A 7,022-nucleotide genomic window follows, 5' to 3' on the forward strand; every position below is an offset into this window, starting at 1 on the left:
AGGAAACCCGCCAGAGAAGCGGTTGGCCCTCTGGATGGTGAGGGAGGGAAAGGGGAAATAAAAGGAGACTTAGAGATGGCAGAAAAATTAAATGAGTTCTTTGCATCTATCTTCACGGCAGAAGACCTCGGGCAGATACCGCTGCCTGAACAGCCTTTCCTGACCAAGGAATTAAATCAGGTAGAGGTTAAAAGAGAAGATGTTTCAGACCTCATTCATAAATTAAAGATCAATAAGTCACCAGGCCCTGATGGCATCCACCCAAGAGTTATTAAGGAATTGAAGAATGAAGTTGCTGATCTCTTGACCAAAATATGCAACTTGTCCCTCAAAACGGCCACAGTGCCAGAAGATTGGAGGATAGCAAATGTCACGCCGATCTTTAAAAGGGAAAGGGGGGGACCCGGGAAACTATAGGCCGGTCAGCCTAGCACCTAAACTGGGTAAGATGGTGGAATGCCTCATCAAAGATAGAATCTCAAAACACATAGACAAACAGGACTTGATGAGGGAGAATCAGCATGGCTTCTGTAAGGGTAAGTCTTGCCTCACAAATCTTTTAGAATTCTTTGAAAAGGTCAACAGGCATGTGGATGCGGGAGAACCCATAGACATTATATATCTGGACTTTCAGAAGGCGTTCGACACGGTCCCTCACCAAAGGCTATTGAAAAAACTCCACAGTCAGGGAATTAGAGGGCAGGTCCTCTCCTGGATTGAGACCTGGTTGAAGCCCAGGAAACAGAGTGGGTGTCAATGGGCAATTTTCACAATGGAAAGAGGTGAACAGCTGTGTGCCCCAAGAATCTGTCCTGGGACCAATGCTCTTCAACCTCTTCATAAATGACCTGGAGACAGGGGTGAGCAGTGAGGTGGCTAAGTTTGCAGACGACACCAAACTTTTCCGAGTGGTGAAGACCAGAAGTGATTGTGAGCAGCTCCAGAAGGATCTCTCCAAACTAGCAGAATGGGCAGCAAAATGGCAGATGCGTTTCAATGTAAGTAAGTATAAAGTCATGAACATTGGGACAAAAAAATCAAAACTTTACATATAGGCTAATGGGTTCTGAGCTGTCTGTGACAGATCAGGAGAGAGATCCTGAGGTGGTGGTGGACGAGTCGATGAAAGCGTTGACCCAATGTGCGGCGGCAGTAAAGAAGGCCAATTCTATGCTTGGGATCATTAGAAAAGGTATTGAGATCAAAAGAGCTAATATTACAATGCCGTTGTACAAATCAATGATAGTGCCACATTTGGAGTATTGTGTCCAGTTCTGGTTGCCGCATCTTGAAAAGGATATAGTGGAAATGGAAAAGGTTCAAAAGTGGCCAACTAAGATGATTACTGGGCTGGGGCACCTTCCTTATGAGGAAAGTTAAGACAGACAAAAGAAAATATTCCTTTACTCAGCGTGTGGTTGGTCTGTGGAACTCCTTGCCACAGGATGTGGTGTCAGCATCTGGCCTGGAATCCTTTAAAAGGGGATTGGACAAGTTTCTGGAGGAAAAATCCATTATGGGTTACAAGCCATGATGTGTATGTGCAACCTCCTGATTTTAGAAATGGGCTATGTCAGATGCAAGGGAGGGCACCAGGATGAGGTCTCTTGTTATCAGGTGTGCTCCCTGGGGTGTTTGGTGGGCTGCTGTGAGATACAGGAAGCTGGACTAGATGGGCCTATGGCCTGATCCAGTGGAGCTGTTCTTATGTTCTTATGAGTCAATTTATGCAGGTTAATGTTGACCAGCCTCACTAAGGTTGCTCCTACTGGTTCTGAGATGAATAGTCAATAATGGCTGAGCCCCCGTCCTGTTTTACTAGAATGTGGGATTTGGGTTTTTTTTGTTTGTTTCTTAAGGACCATAATTATCTGCAATTTTAATTGAAACATGAATATCCTACTGGTCAGACTGAATGTCTTTTACTATAACAGAATTCTATCTTGGACAATCCCTTAGTCACAAGTGTACCTTGTGACCATATAAATCTGGCCATAGAAATCTTTGGTGTCTCTGCCATTTGGTAGTCAGAGATGCTTTGCATACAAGAGCTGCTGTTTTGTAGAGCAGCTGCAATCCAACTCCCTCAACAAATTCAGCTGCTGATGATACTACTTTAAAAAAAAAAAAGATTTATGCTTGTAGCTGTTGGTTGCATACCACACAATTATACAGATTAATTCACTTGAGGCACAGACAGCCTATTTGCTGTCAACACATGGCCATTGCATTTTGCCACATTTAGAGCCCTGTAGTCATATCAGTAGTCAAGACCGTGCAAGGTTTTTCACTGTGTACCCTGGGACCAACCTAACTAGCCAAACCAGTAAGTGTTGCTGGTGCCTGGGGCACAATTAGTTCAGCAAATCAACCATTTGGCACTACAGATGCAAAATTTGGTTGCTCCTACAAGCAGACCCCTCCGAGGGAAAGAGCTGGCCTCAACCAACATGTTCTTTAAAACTTCCCACTGTTTATTGCACAATACATAGCTGCTTGCCATCGAATCCAGGAAGCAGCACTTCAGCAAATGTTGCTGACAGATGAGCAATTGCGTGCAGCTGGCAAATCTTTGACTTTCCACTGCAGTCGATTTTGAACACAAATGAACTGGGAAGTAAAGGGAAATAGTGGTATCTGCATGTTTAATATCTGTAAATCTGTAGGTTTATCTGTATGGACGCTGAACAGACTACTACAGGCAGGCAGTACTCTTAGGACAGGCATTCAGGAAATTCATTACGAACTATTATAGGGGTCTAGAGAACATGAAACATGACTGTAACAGTGCTTGCCCCTTAGATGCAGTGATGCCCTAGCCAAGGTCTCTGAAAATCCAGGTAACATACATTCAGGGTAAGTACAACATCTTCTTCTAGCAGATGTTCTTATACCCATAGTGGCAATTTGTTCTTTACACAGCATGGAATGAATGCAGTTTTTATGTCCAAGAAACCAGATATGAATTGCTCTTGATCAAACACCACTTGTACAAGCTCTGCTTTATTTATTTGGCCAGAGTTGACTTTAGACCTAAAATCTGCAAGAGATTCAGGATGCAACGATAACATCAGACCCTTTGTCTTCCAGGAATGATGACTAATATCATGTCTCAGGAGAAGATGAAGAAGATCTCTTTGGAATGAGAAAATTCAAAAGCTGTGCTGTTTATTTGCGCCAACCACAACGACACGAAGTCATGAGAAGCAAGCTGGATGTTAAGTAAAGCAAAAGGAATCTGAGGTGTGGGGGGGGGAGGCAGAAAAGTTGGGCATAGTGTTAGGATCCCAAGGCCATCAGTTTAATAGAGTCTTCAGACTAGCACAGGAGATATGCAGACTTATTCCATGTTTCCACCAGGTGCTGGCCAATATGCTTTGATTAGTGCTGGAGGCAGAACCAAGTAATTGCTAGCTTTTGTTTTCTCAAAGTGGGGGAACAACCAACATGGTTCCTCTATTCCAGTAGCTCTGCATGCATCCTGAAATCAATGTCTGGCACCTAGTGAGACTAATCAAATTAAGACATTTCTGCCCAATGTTGCATATACGCAACGAGGATCAAATGTGTACACCCGTGGGCTGGGCAGAAATGGGTTAAGGCCCCAGACCTATCCAAGTGATGCACCAGGGCTTTATCCTGTTGCAAAAGTCCATAAAACACTTTGAAAAGGTTGCTTGTGCCAGTGGGAAGACCAGAGCCTTCCCACTGGTACTGGTGTATAAAGATAGGCTGGTTGGACCAGGTCAAGTGTGAGGAGTGTGTGGAACGGAGCAGGAGATTATGGAGTGGAGAGGGCAGATTGGGCCGGGGGGGGGGAGTCTGGGACCAGTAGCACTGGCACATGCTGTATCCTATCCCCCTTTCTAGGCCTGATCCACCAGTATGGATCAATGCAGACTTGCACCAGCTGTTTAGTTGATGCAGGTCTGAGTTAACCCATTCCAGCTCCTGGGGCAAGCAAACAAGTGTCCCCTTACTCTGAGGAGACCTCCAGCAACCAAAATTCTCCTACATGATGCCGTGGAGCCTGTGCCAGCACAAGCACTGGGGAATTTAGTGAAGATTGTCCTGTGAGTCTGCATAACTTCTCCTGAATTCCATCTTAAGACAGTTACTTTCAGGTTCTTGTGCTGTGTCTGGTTCCCCCTCCTTCTGTTTTGTTCAACATCCAGCCTGGTGAGCAGTTGTGGACTATCTGAAATTTTGCTGCAAACACCTTGGTTTCTTTTTACTTGGTCCTGGGCAGGAGGTCTGGTCTAGAGGGTAGAGCCTCCATTTGCCTGAATATAACATCTGCAGGTCGCCAGTTCGAGGCCACCGGCACCGTGCGACCTTGGAGCAGCTGACAAGCTGAGCCGAGTTATTCCATCTGCTCTGAGCGTGGGAGGATGGAGGCCAGAATGTGAAACCAGATCAGAAAGAAACTTCTGAAATGTTGTGGTTCTTGAAAGATAGAACCTTCTTTCAATTGTAAAAATCCCTACGGGGATTTAAATAGCCTGCCTATGTAAAGCGCCTTGAATAAAGTCTGAGGAGAAATCTGACGACCAAGAAAGGTGGTATATAAATACCTGTATTATTATTATTATTATTATTATTATTATTATTATTATTATTATTAGGCATTAGCAACTATGGCATTTGGAACTCCTCCTTCCCCGATCAACTTGTGTGTGTGTGTGTGTAGACTGTAAAGCACTGAAAGAAAAACGTGTATCAATTGCCTCAAGTCATTGCATCCAGCACAGTAAAGTCAAGTCTCACTGGGATGTAGCATCTGAAGCTATGTTGGAAATTGAGTGTGGAATAGGGTTATCAAAGGCAGTTGCCATGGAGGTGGTAGTGGCTTTGCATTATGTCATCAGCTGGTTTCCCATGCATAAGCCCTCTTGCCTTCCTTTGTACAAATGAGGCCCTGTGTGCAGGATAAGATTTGCCAAATCCCATCCAAAACTAGGTTCTAGTGCAGTTTCTCAACGTTTGTCATGCACCATACCACTTCATATGGTCCACCTACTGGAAGTACCACTGGAAATAACTGGCGATGACATCATTGCCAGATACTTCTGGGTTGGGAGGCGAGATGCAATACCACAAACACCAGCAAGAGGCTCAGGGTGGACAGGAGGGCTTTTTCAAGCACAGGAAAGCATGCTTTGGAGTTCTGCCCACTGTCCTGAGACTCCTATCACTTTTTGTGGCACATTCCTAGTCTTGCTGTTGGGCAGCAGGTGTCCACAGATCCCGCGAGTACCATCAGACACCATCTCAAGCACCACTGGTGGTACGCATACTACTGGTTGAGAAAACACTGTTCTAGTGCCATCATGGTCCTGTATCAAAGTTGTGTTGCAGCAGTGAAGACTATTCCCCTTGCCCCCACCCACAGAAGATTTCCCTGCTGCAGCTCACACTTCTCCCTGAATACTTTGGTGAAGAACAGGAGCCTTGTGTGCCCACAATGGGCCCAGCCATGAAGCAGACTGATGCAGCTTGTGTCAGCAGCAAATGCCAGGGGGTCAAGGGGGCAGTGGATTCAGGGGGGTGGTCACCCCAAGTCTGCCACCACCCCTTTCCAGTCTGTTGCAAACATGAGCTGCAGCAATTCACTTCCCACTTGCTCAAGCTGGAAGCAGATCATTTGCTTTCTTACCCTGCTCTATCATGCAGTTTTTGCAATTCTGGAAGTGCGGGAGTTTCAATTTTATTTACAGGGATATATAAAAAGGAACTTCTTCATTCACTCAGTCCCTTTAGCTAAAACCCAGAAGTCCCAAAGTTCCAGGATTCAAAAAACCACACAACGGAGCACCATAAGAGGCTTTTCTTCCCAGCATGCCATGGCAGAAGTGGTGGGCAGCGTCCCCAGTTGTGCTGCCCCTGTGTGGGCCATAGTAGGTATGTATGAAAATATACAGAATGTAGCTACCTCTTTGTGGATGAAAAGAATAGATGTGAATGAGTCTGTTCTTTTATAAGGGGGTGATGTGTATCTTGCAGTAAGAGAATGTGAGAAAGATTATTCTAGTCCAGCAACTATTTCTGAGATGCCCACAAGCAGAAAAGAAAGACAGACATCTCTCTAGCCATTACTCCTCTGCCACTGATACTTGGACTCATATTGCCACTAAACTCAGAGGTAGCACATAGCCATCATGACTAGAAGCTGTTGATAGACCAGTCCTCCATGAACTTGCCCAGTCCTCCCTCAAGGTCAGTCAAGCTAGTGACCACCACCACATCTTATGGCAATGAATTTCACAGATTGACTATATGCAGTGTGAAGGAGTACCTCCTTACTTCATTCTAAATCTCTAGCCAGTTAGTTTCATGGGATGACCCTGGTTCTAGTATTGTGAGAGAAGGAGAAAAACTTCATTCTCTCTACACCCTGCAAATTTTTTTATGTCTCAATCATGTTCTCCTTAATTACCTTTTTTCCAAGCTAAAAAGCTCCAAAATTGTGTAAGGAGCATCCTCTGGCTCTCTCATCATTTTGGTTGCCATCTTTTGTATCTTCTCTAGCTCTACAATATCTGTCTTTAGTTATGGCAACAGGAATAATAATAAATTGACTTTTCTGTAGCTAAATCTGCACTGTGGTCTTTCTCACTTTATGTTCCAGTTTTCCCTTCATCCAGGGTGACCAGATACAATGAAGAACAGAGCACCTATATTTTTAACCATTGCATAGAAGAGGAAATTTTGGCAGGTGCAGCTTTTTAACCCTTCCATGTTGAGCTGCACCTACCAAAATTTCCTCTTCTATACAATAGTTAAAGGTATAGGCACTCTGTCCTCCACTGGTCACCCTGCCCTCAACCTGTTAGGATTAATCTGGATTTCTGGTTAAATTTTAGTGCAATCAATCAAGCTTCAACTGCTACAGCAGAGCTGAAAAGTTTTAGGTTTCTACAGACATCTTTCTAGGATTCAGTGCCTGACAATCAATTCTCTTCCTTGCTAATGCTTGCCTTCTTGATGATGTTTCATTCATATTTGTTTTTCATTTACCTTTA

This window comes from Tiliqua scincoides, chromosome 2, assembly GCF_035046505.1.
Source record: "Tiliqua scincoides isolate rTilSci1 chromosome 2, rTilSci1.hap2, whole genome shotgun sequence".
NCBI classification, from domain to species: Eukaryota; Metazoa; Chordata; class Lepidosauria; order Squamata; family Scincidae; genus Tiliqua; species Tiliqua scincoides.